Source organism: Cardiocondyla obscurior, linkage group LG18 (genome assembly GCF_019399895.1).
Source record: "Cardiocondyla obscurior isolate alpha-2009 linkage group LG18, Cobs3.1, whole genome shotgun sequence".
Taxonomy (NCBI): Eukaryota; Metazoa; Arthropoda; class Insecta; order Hymenoptera; family Formicidae; genus Cardiocondyla; species Cardiocondyla obscurior.
In genome coordinates, this window is record NC_091881.1 from 2520611 (window position 1) to 2532771 (window position 12161).

Sequence of the window (12161 nt, forward strand, 5' to 3'; positions counted from 1 at the left end):
GTTTGATCTAGCGAATATAATTAATATGTGTAAAATTAGATATGCGTTGTATTAATTGCCATTTACGAATGCTAGAAGCCTATAGATAAATATTTTAATATATATTTTCTATTTTTTACGTAAGCACGAATGTATAATATAAGCATAGTTTTTTTTTTTTTTTTTTTCTTTTCTCTCTAATAATACTCTATTCCCGAGACAAAAATTCTTTTTAAAATGTAAAAGTTTGAACGCCCGGTTCCTTTTCTGTGTCTCTAATGAGGCTTAACGTAAGCTTACATGTGCTCGTTCCTGAATTTTGCGCTTCCGCCCCTTAAAATGCATTTTCGACGCGACGCTTTAACGAAGGTCGCGCGGATCCCGAAAAACGTGGCTGGCAAAAGAATGAAAAAGCGGACGCATGTTAATAAGCTGTGCTCGCTCAAAATACCGGTTTTCCTTTCGAGACTCGTACGGTTACGATTCAGGTTTGTCCGCCCAACTCCGAGTTCAGTCGAACCAATTTTCGTCAAACAAAGTCATTGGTCCGTACAATTTTCGAGTCAATTAACGCCAAGAGATCGTCGTCGTCGTCGCTGTTATTATTAACGCTATTATCGAACCATTATTGAATCCCGAGTTGTTCGTACCTGAGAAAAGAAAAAGAAAAAAAAAAAAAAAGAAATAGGTTAAACGAAAACTGAAAAAGGTAAAGTGATAACGAACGAAAGAAAAGCGTATAAGGAAGTGAGACGCGAAGAAAATGGACTGCAGAGAAAGAGAAGGAGAGAGAGAGCAGGAAAAAAGATAAGATGGTAAACGAGGAGGCGCAGAGGAGGCTGTCCGTGCGAGCCGAAGGTTAGCAATCTGCGTAGTGTTTTACGACAACTATAAATATGGTCGTAAAGCTCTTTGTTTAGAGCAGCTAGTCCGGCTTTCGAAACTCGGCCCTTACTCGCCACCGCTGCTGCTAGCGGAGGCTATTTAGGCTCTAGGGAGCAAACGACTTATGCATTACTCCGTTTCGCACTCCGTTGCTGATTCGGTTTTCGCGCTCCGCGTTCTCGATGCACAAATAGAATAGCTGATAAAAAAAAAAAAAAAAAAAATTTACAATCCGACGTGACCGTTCGCGATTTTAAAGGAGGCCGAGATCGACCGCGCTCGAACGTTGCAACCTCCGAAAGGTTGCTTCTAACAGTGGGATATTTGCACGTGAAAATTTATCTGCCGAAGCGTTTAATTAAAAAAAGAACGCTTGTGGCAGCGATGGCATCTGCTAACCATATGCCAAGGCGACCGAAACCGGGATAGCAGCCTGTCACGCTAATGTCAGGTTAAGCGGCGAGAATGATTTACAAGCGGCGATTTCGAAGAGGTGCACGTATAGTATTTAGAGATAGAGAAGAAAAAAGAAAAAAAGAAAAGAAGGAGCAGAGTAGAAATAGGATTCCTTATTGTTCGGGATTTTCCTGTCCGTGCACGTTCCGCCTTGCCTAATTAATTGCAATTATCTTCGGTTGACCGACGCATTGACCGCATGGTAAATATTGCACTGACCGTAGCACACCGAAGCACGAACGTTCGGTTCCCATTTGAAAGACTTCCACTATTACGTAATTAACGTGTCGCGTGGCCCCGAAATCGTCATATGCTAAAAGGAAAATGTAATAAATTTCGAAAGTGTTAAATTTTTCAGAAAGTTGTAAGAGTCGAGTCGAATACCGCGTAAGCAAACGTGAGATAATTTCTCGTTACATTTTTTAAGTATTGACAGTACTTTTTACAGTGCTGGAAAGAGAATATTTATTACCCATGTCCATTGATTAATTCGCGAAAGAAGTTTTGCTAATCTCGTTTCACCCTCATGATAAAGGCGGAATGATAGGCGCAGGGAAAGAGAGAAATCGGAGATAAGCAAGGCGGGCCGATTAATCCGCTTCGCGATATCCACCGGTGAGTTAACTAAGGCTAAATAAGGTAGCCGGCCGGTCTTCGTAAATAATTGTATCTCGTAAAGCGACTAGGTAACTAAGGATTTATATGGGCGTAACCGACGAAGCTGACACTTGCTACTTGGGTGCACGACGGCGTGTAACAGCCTCCACTCCCTCTCTGTCCCTCCTTGTCTGCCTTTCTTACCGCGTGTCTTCTCTTCTTGTTTTCCCAACATTCTTCCTCCGCGTCGTTCCTTTCTTCGGACGCGAGCGTAACCTGCAAGTACCATAGTGGTGCACACGTGGCAAGAGACGCAGTCACTGAGGGGACCGTGCCTCTCCTCTTCCTCCTCCCCGGTGGTCAATGTTGTATCGGACGCGGACCTTTCAAAGGCTTAACTTTAGTCATGCAAATTAACCGTCGAGAGACCTCGAAGGTAGCCCATTACGCTCGCGACAATTCGCTCTTTTTTAATTGCCTCGTCCCCGCCGTACCGCGACCATGAAAAATTACAGCGTGCGTCAACGACGAGCAAATTCCTCTCGTTTAGCTCATCAAAAGGACAGAGCGCAAAATATTTGTATCGGTGCAATTTATCGGATTTTTTAAACCGATCGTTACTTTCGATTACTTTTGTCGTCATATTAATTTATACCTACGATTCGTTCCCGTGCGCGGGTTAGCGATTGCACTTCGTCGCGATTTTCGCTCGTCTTAGCGTGACGGGAAAAGCTTTTATATACTCGTCAAAGAAAGTTCCAAGAGATACTCAAGTGTGGACACGATCTTCACTACTTCCCGACGCTTTTAGTCCTTTCAGTCTCTCGAGCGCAGGACGCATATGCGTATTACTTTCGATAATCTCGTAAGGATACCTCGTACTTTTCTTTTGTCACCGCCGTCATCGTCGTCGTCGCCGTTATTATTAGTGCTTCTTTTTTTTATTATTTTTTTTTTTTTTTTTCCCCCCCTTGTCTTCTTTCGGTGCCTCGCGCGCGAGGAGAACGAGATTCCGAGATTCCTCGGCGGCGATTTTATGGAATTAAAAAGTTTCCGCGATGCACATCGCTGCGCCCTTTACTCCCACGCGGCGCCTGGGACTCGGCGTAAAAATAGCTTACGCGCGAAAAAGAAAAGCCCCGATCGCTGATCAACGATCTGGGAAATTAATTATCGTGCACGAAGAAACCTCGCGGAGATTATTAGTCACGGCTCAAGCCATAGTTATCGCCGCCGTGGCTCTAAAGAGCCTTTTGCGCGCGCTCGCCGCGCGTCGACTCTCCGCTTATAGATACGCTAATCTTATCTCTCACCAAGATAGTGCACCATGCCCACGATATTATTACCGATTGATGCTGCTTTTTTTTTTTTTTTTTTACACAGTTTTTGTCCCCTCTTTTACAATAAAGAAAACGCGAGTTGCGCCCGATTATCGTTTTCTGAATTAATCGGGTCAAACTGTCGTAATGTGATACGTCAGATCGTTGACAAAGATCTGATTGCGATTTTCCAGTCGCACATTAATACCCGTGTAATATATAATTGACTTGACGTTTCTCGCGAGGCATTACGGAATCTTGCGAGATAATTAATTGTTTCTATTATTCTAATATGTCATTTTATGATGATTATCATTATTTTAATTTTTTTTTTTTCTGATAACACCGTAATGACGTGTAGAATATAACGATGAGCTCATCGGGCTAATATTTATAACGAGAAAACGGTTTGTGGTTAAGTTAGATTAAAAATATATTCTAGTAGAAATTACGCATCCGAAAAATACACGCGTAAAAGCTGTTTATTTTATATTTTTAATCTTTCACGTTTCAGTGTCAATTATTGTCGCGATTCGTAATAGACCATCGAACCACTCTCCTATTACGCTGATTTAATACGATATAAAAAAAAATTTCTTAAAATTACATATCTGACAGTAACGCAAAAGTTGATTCGTTAGCGTATTTTTTTTATGCTTCTCGACCTTTTCTGCGACACCCACGCGAAACCGTGCGCTCATCTCCGAAGTCTGCGAACACGCCTAATTTGAGACTTTATCACCTTGTTATCCTTGCGCGATATAAAGCTCCTCTCTGCGTATTTGGACGTCACCGTGTTTTCTCGCATTTTCATTGATTGTCAGTTACGCACTTCGCCGTGAATTGCACATCGCGTTAAGAAGGTAACGATCATATCAAATGAAAAAGAACAGATACTAAGCAGAATAAGGCCGGAGGTATTTTTTATAGATAAAAAGATTACGACTTTGGATACTTATATATCTTTCTCGAATTGAAAGTAATAATAATTGCTTTTCTTTTTCATTCTTTTTTTTTCCTGAACATTAGTTTCTTTAACTACTTGGCAATAAAAAAAATTGCACCGTTAGAATAGGTGAAGTCGATTAGAGACGCCCTGTATGCTGGACGAGTGGGTGCGCGCGTGTCTCCTTGTCCCCTCCATTGAGCGAGCGATCTCTGGACCCGGTGGGGCATCTTCTTTCCATCTCGCGGCCCTCAACGGGCCAGAGCCCGAGGCCAAGAACGCAGGGCCGTAGGCCTCTGGCCTCGGTATATCGCCAGGGTTTACGAAGAACTGTGTGCGATGTTACTATGTCATCGTTTGAACTAGAGAACGCCAAGTTTTATAGAATCTAGTTGTTCTTTTTTTCTTCTTTTTTTTTAATCTTTTTTTTCCCTCTTTATTTGCAATTTATCTTTGACAGGTTATAGATTAATCTCGCGTTAATCTCTGACTGCGCCAACTATCAAAAGTTACGCGTCGAGTTTACGCTACAGGCGCGAAGAGAAGTTTCGGTGTATCGCTTTCCCGGAAGGAGGAGCAGGTCGTTGGACTGAAATATCACGCGCGCGTCCCGGGAATTCCAGCGTGGAATTCGTTTATTTTTTTCCTGTAAAATATCGCCGGGTCCGTTCTAGCGCCGACTCTCGGTTAAACGAGAACTTGTCCACGTGTTTCGCGTCATATATAGAAATGTTCGCGAACGGCGCACCGTTCACTGTCGATTTCACATCACATCGGCCAAATTTTTATCCCGCCTGTGGCGGTACGAAACGCCACCGTCCACTGGATACTTTAATTTATTCAACAACATTTATTCGCGGCCGCTCTAAGCTGTTTATTTGTTCGGGGGAACGTATCTGGGACGGTGGGGTAATAAATGTTTTCCTCTTCTATGTGGGCGCGCTTTTTCTCGGAAACGAACATAATGGCCCGTAGAAATCGGTCCTTGTCAGCGACCTCCATCACTTCCGAAACCTGTCAAAACTGCATCGCTCACTACCTGCGTGAGCGCAGTATCTCGAAGAATGCGCTTACATTTAAGAGACGTATTGTTGAAGGGAAACGATCGACAAGGCGTCGAAGCGCGTTAGGTCTGCCCGCGCCAGTGGTACGCCACCTTAATACGATACAGGGATTCCAGACAGTATTTTGCTCGGCCCTGAATAGCCCATAGATTACGTACAGGTAGTGCACAGGTAGAGAGATTTTTTTCTGTTAGTTAATTATCGTCAATGTACGTGCCGTGCGCTGTCATAGAAACTAAAATCTAGAATAAGCCGGGAGCAGCAGTATTGAAATTCTCAGCTGACGGCAAAGTTCTTCGAATATTGTCCGTTAGTCAATAACGGAACACCGCAATTTTGTAGAAAAAATATATTTTTTTATAGGGAAAAAGTACTCTAAAATTTTAAGTTGCAAAAGTACAAATAGCTTTGCGGTTACTCAGGGTTTAATAATTTATTGAGAAAAAAAAATAAAAATAAAAAAAAAGGAGAATGCAATCGAGAGCACTAGCACTTGAGAGAGCTTAATGTTTTCCGAACAGTACGCCTTATAATTATTTCTCGAATGTTGCCTTATTAAAATTATGGAACGATTAAACCAGTCACTGAAACGGAACTTTACGCTTCTCGGAGAGGAACGGAGCTCGCGACGGAACCGCGAACGTTGGGAGGGAAAAATCTTAGCCTCAACGTGCTCCTCTGTAATTCTTTGATCGGTCGAGTGTCCAAAGAGATCTCAGCCGATTAAAAACTCATCGCTGGGCAATAACAGCCACTCTCGTTCTCCCGGCGTATGGTTATCGCAGACTCTCGCTTTCTTCTCGAGGCATGCCTGGTTTTATCTCGGCTTTATCTCGCCCCATTACCGTCGTAAGAACCTCGGGCTGCGGGCGGAACGACTCGTTTTCTCGTGTCTCCGTGACAAGTATGCTCTAAGTCTCCGCAATGATCGAGCTACTTATTATCTGGATCGCGATAAGGACTCGTGTAAAATACCAAAGGTACCCTTTGTTAATTTCTTTCGACCCCCGCTAGATAAATGGCAGTGGAAAACGTAAAATCAAATCGATACGATATCAAACAAAATTCTCTCGGTGTACTTGAAAATATTTCTCGACCGTGGATCGCAGTTTCGTTAGAATTGATAAAAATTATTAAGTACACGTAAACGTGTACGCGACCGCTTAGCGACTGTTCTAACATGCTTTTTAGATCCGAACGCGGGTAAAAATCCCATGCGAATGTACTCTTATTACAAAATACCGCTAAGATTGTCGAAGAAACGAGAGTGGCAATAATTACGACGGGCGTAACGCGGCGGTATTCGACAATTTCGGTGAGCAGCGTTAGTGTTTTCAGACCACTCCGAGCGAGGCCGTGTGGCAGCCTTGGCCGAAGGCGCGCTGGTACCAGCACCCATTGTCCGCGCCGTCTCTTGTTACGAGACGAGACGAGCCGGCAAGGGAGCAAGAGAAAAAGTTAGAGAAAGAAAGAGAGGGGAAAAAAAAGTTGGGGAGAGCGGAGGAAAGAGCGAGACGAAGAACCGCGCGGTCGAGCAGCCAGCCAGGCGGCGGTCAGGCAGACTCGATCTTTCTCTTTCCTTCTTTTGCGTCTTTTCTACCTCCTCGTTTCGTCTTTTACCTCTCCTCTTGTTGCTTTCCTTCGCGCACGGGCCCTGCCGCGCGAAGCCCGCGCCGCGCCGAGTCAAAACTACCTACGTGTGCCTGGCCGAAGCCCCCGGCAGTAGGTTTCGCCTCGGGGCCTCTTTTCTTCTCCACGCTGAGATCTCGCTCCCTCCCACCCCCTTCTTCCTCTGTATCTCGGTGTGAGCGAGGACCCGTCTCTCGTCGAGGCCCGACTTGTGACCTCTGGTCAACTCGCCCGCTGAATGTTTCGTATACCGTGCGCAATAACAAAAATTCGTATTTGAGGAATGTAATTTCTTTTCTCTTACTTTAGCTACTTTAGTTACAGTACTTTTAATAATTGTGAATAATCTCGGATACGAGTGAAATTAGAGAGAGAGAGAGAGAGAGAGAGAGAGATTTGCAAGTGAGTCGTAGAAAAAAAAAAAGAAAAAGAAGAAAAGAGATAAGCTTGAGATTCGCTCTTTTTAACTAACTAACGTAATGCTGTATGCTTTTATACTTTTTATTAATTCTGCGTCTTTTCTTCTACCTTCTTTTTTGACGTATCATTTCTTTGTTAAATACGAAAATACAAAATTTAGATTTTTCTAAGAAAGCTTCAAGGAACGTGCTTTAACTATACATACTGATACTTATGGCACAATGCTTAAAGTCCTAAATTTCTCAATATTTTGCCCGGTCCCTAATTTTTGAGCTCCCGCACAGAAGATCGTTAAATATACGCCACATCGTTTTGCTATTTTTGTACGTTACAGAAATGTTCTTTGTATTCTGGAACAAAGAATTTGTAAAACATGGAATTTTTGAAAAAAGCCATAAATTCTTTTATATGCAGCTGTAGCGAAGTAAAGTCTTTCAATCTTAGTTTGTTGCTTTATTATTAATTTTCAACACTTCAAACTTTCTGGAAAAATTATTTTAATATAAATAATGAAAATAAAATTTATAATAATTTAATTTTTCGATTTTCTGTCGAGTAATCGAATTACAATAAAATAATTGAAAGCAGTGTGTCCGTTGTATGACCGGCTCAAGCTTTTCTTTAAAGATATTGTGTACCTGTGACTAACGATAATTAGGTCGTACAGTAAGAGATTTTTACAGAGACATTTTACAAAACTTTCTAAAATTCCTCTGACATTCTATAGTTTTCTTTACATCTTTTTATTTTACGGAGAGAAGAGAAAAGAGGAGAATAAAGCCCTCCTGTAGAGTCTATCGAGGGTAGACTCTAAATCATAAAATATATTTAAAAGACATGTACAATTTTAGCTGACAGAAAATTGTCTCTTTAGAATAGACTGACATGTAAAAATCTTTTTTAACCGTGACTCTTGGCCGTCACAGATTTAAACCGGATTACTTCTTCGTGAAGCGAAGCAGCTTGAATGTACGCGTGTACAGCGAAACGAGAGAAAAAAAAATCATGTTTCCGATATATTTACTTTTGGAATTAATTCGTGTAATAATCGCCGGTGGAGTTTTACTTTCGAATTCGAGGGCGACTGAAAATAATTGTATGGTTTCTTTTGCCAAGCGTGATGCTATTACATGACGACGGTCGCGCATTATTGGCGCCATTAATTTGGGTTAATTGCCAGGTTGAATGGTGTGTTTTTAATTCGGCTTAATCAGCTATATTAATTAATCGAGAAAGAGAGACTCGTTTACGCGACGCGTCATATAACAAGACCTTCGCGCGATTTTAATCGAAGATTCGTGTTTCCTTTCGGGAATGTCTTATTATGTTCCCCTTTTTTATTCCAAGTTTCTTTCTAAAGATTAAAGCGTTATAATGTACTTTTCTGTATTTCGAAATAAATGTATATTTATAATTATCCGATTTTTGTATTGCCCTGCAAATTCAGTCCTTTTCTTTTTTTACTTCTTTTTTTAACGTTTATCTAAATTTATAAAAGTAAAAGTTGACGCGAGCTCAACATGTGACTCAATCAATTTAACGCGTTTTATTTTTTTATCTATCTATAATATGATATATTACATCGAGTTGAGAATCGCTGAGCAGTGTCGGCAGGTTCGGTATAGGTATATACCGTTGATGGACCAGAGCTAATCTAAAAATCGCCGGAACTTCACAATTATAGTAATTTACCAACCGACAACAAGCTGTATACACAAGCTCATCCGTAATGGTATTAACAGCACGCTCTTTCGCTCTCGTGTCCTTTTTAACTCTTATTCGGCTGTGATTTGAAACTCGAATTTGGAAGAAGTCCATAATTGCCGCATCCTCTCATCTCCGGATTAGGCGGTGCGAGAGCTAGGTTTTTATCGATCATCGCTCGCGAGGTTGAGCATAACGCAAGAGATAATTGGTGGCAACGATTTCGATTTCTACTCTCCTTTCAATATTTTTTTTTTTCTCCTTCTTATCGTAATGTTAAATAGCAATTACACAATTTTACGCGATACCTTGTCATTTTTTATTATTCACTTTCCGCGGACTTTTGACACGAGCGGTTAGGCGGCTGAAAGAATATTTCTCTGAAATATTATTTCTTGTGCAATGATGTCGCATATTGAAGTAGAACTCAACTTTTGTCGGTTTTACTTGCCGTCGTTATAGTCGACGCGAGTACGCGAGCCCGAGATATTTGACAGACTTTGTTTGCGGAGATGTACGTGAAACGGAAAGAAACCTCGTCGCTTTTCGTCAAACAAAAACGATTCCCAAGCATAAACAATGCCCGCGAGCACTCGGCGGGAGATCGAGGGCGCTTCGGAGATACCGAGCCTAGTAATAATCTCTTCACGGCTTCCGCTCTTTGGTTTCTATGTTCTGACGGGTCTTTCCAAGAACCATCGACGTGGAATCGGAGATAACTCGATGATACTGCTTGAGAATCGCGAGCGTTACGTGTTTCGTAAATTAACGTCTCTTCTTCCTCTCTCTCCCTCTCCCCTCCCTCATCTCTGCACGATTTCTCACCTGCGCCCCAAGCTCGACGCGTAAATTTACGTAATTTAAGTTTGAAATTAGATCTAAAGTTTCGAGCTGCAAATTTTTCGCCCTGTTAAACAAACGGAGTGTCGTCTGCATTATTTATACTAATCGCGCCGCGCCGGTAGAATTTCGATCAGGATAGCCCTCGTCTGCCCGCGAAAGAAGCCGAGGTGGGAGTTTTTTTTATCGGGTGTTTGCGACTTCCATTGTCAGCTGCCGCCAGGCGGGTATATCAGTACCGAGAAATATTCGCGGGTGCTCGCCTTCGGGATGTAAACGTGTGTCGGGCGTCGCATTGTGAGGCCCCGGGTATCTATAATTACCTTGCCGGGATATTATTCCAACAAGACTGCGAGATAAACAAACCCGCGGGAGAGAACGGGGTGAGACGAGGGAGCGAAAGAGAGGACTCGGGAGCGTACGAACTTTGAATTGGTACAGCTCCGGTTGGAAGACCGATAGAATGCGCAAGGGAGGGCCGCGCGGGCGAGGGAGGAGACACGCCGATCGTGATGGAAAGGGCGGACGGGAAAAAGGGAGGGTGGAGGGAACAGCGGAGAGGCAGACGGGAGCTGGCAATAAACTTTGGGCGCGAGGAGTGTGGCGCACATGTGCGCTCAGGATATGCATTCGATGGCGAGTGAATGCGAGAGGAACGCGGCTGGAAGTTACAGTTAAACGCGCTAAACAAGCGGTTCCTTTCTGCTCGCTTTTATACAGTCTCCTCGCAGCATTTCCGGACCATTTGCCGGAATGCGGCCTATGAATCTTCGAGACATCGTCTCGAATCTTTTATTGAAAATGTATGAGATAAACCTTAAAAAAAAAATAAAAAACTTAAAAAAAATTCATTTATAATTAGGACTAAATTATAATTTTCAAAATAATTTTCTAAAACGTTCGCGTTGCCTTACTCGCGCCGATAGGTACTTCGATGCTTTTGCTACATATGTTCTCTCGCTCTTTCTCATATCTCTCTCGCGCATACAATAATTTTACGCAAAATCCGTCAAGCGTTTCGCTGCGGGAATCTCGATAAAACCAGCTCGCGCGAGAGCTTTCCATCGGCAGACTCACAAGCGTTGATAAAACGAGAATCGCGGGACTCGACTCGATGGTATGCGGCGCTGCGTTGCGTTATTTATAGAGTCGCGTAGCTGACAATTTAATCGTCCGCGCGTTCGTGTGAATTGCATCGAAGCGTGCATGCAGCAGAAGTGTTCGCGTCTTAATAACTACGGGACGAACGAGAGCTGTGCTGTACGCGTCCCGTGCCTCTCTACTCAAAAGGAAAGGTCAATGGTCCTGTCTCGCGACGATCGGGATCGCGTAAGTCCAGCGCGAAGAATTAACTCTTTCATGGTCGTCAGTGGAGTGGTCAAGACGACTGCGAACGAGCCCGATCGTTTTGACCTTTCGTCGCAAAAGTATTAATTGAATGTGTGCCGTTCACTGTTTATTCAAATCAGAGCGTTATTGTTCGTCTAAATTAGAACCTGGCAACCGTACAGTCTTAAATATTTTAATTACTTTTAATATGAAAATATTAATTAATCTGGCACGTGTTTTTACTCAATTATACGAATGTCGATTGGCAATTAATTTCCTTGAATATTCACAGTCAAGAGTTTATGAATATTCCTGCGATTCTATTGTAATTACTTTAAATTAGCTGGTTATTGTTCATTATCTTCGCGACGAGAGTCAAGGTGCTCGGATTGGTTCGCCAGATTAGTGGACGATCGCTATCGATTCAAGCAGGTTTTAGTCGTCTCGGTCGAAACGATCGAGTTTCACGAAACGGACGAGAGGGAAAGAGAGAGCTCCGCTGATTCCGCGGGGGCGGAATCCGTTTTGATTATGGAGGCGATCTCGGACAGAAACACGCAGCTCTCAGATCAGTATCGCGGAGCGAATTCTTCGTGTATATTTCTCCTGTTGCTCAACGCACGACGATCCAGTTTCGCGGAAGGATAAGCCCGAGAGGTTTCTCCGACCGCAGTATCTCGCGTCTTAAGGATTAGCCGCAACGATAGATGATTGCTCCTGAATCTTCGGAGCAAGTTTCCACATGCTCGCCGAGATAGGTTTTTGCAACATTGAATTCTATTTAACGAATATTGGTTTTAAGGTAGATGTGAAGTATACATATAAAATATTTTATGTATAAAAGAATCGAGTAAACGCGAATAAAAATCAAATTGAACACACACAATATCGCAATTCTGCATTTTTAGCTGTTATGTAAAAGAAATAAAAAAAAATAATAAAAGTGATTTGTATAAGAAATGTATATAATTGAGGGCAATCGGCAAATGTTGC

At 42.6% G+C, this 12161-nt stretch overlaps 1 protein-coding gene across 1 annotated transcript in view; it reads left to right on the forward strand.

Moving 5' to 3' along the window:
* Positions 1-12161, forward strand: part of LOC139109492 (protein pangolin, isoforms A/H/I/S) — a 54597-nt gene that overhangs the window by 7522 nt on the left and 34914 nt on the right. The window lies entirely within an intron of this gene.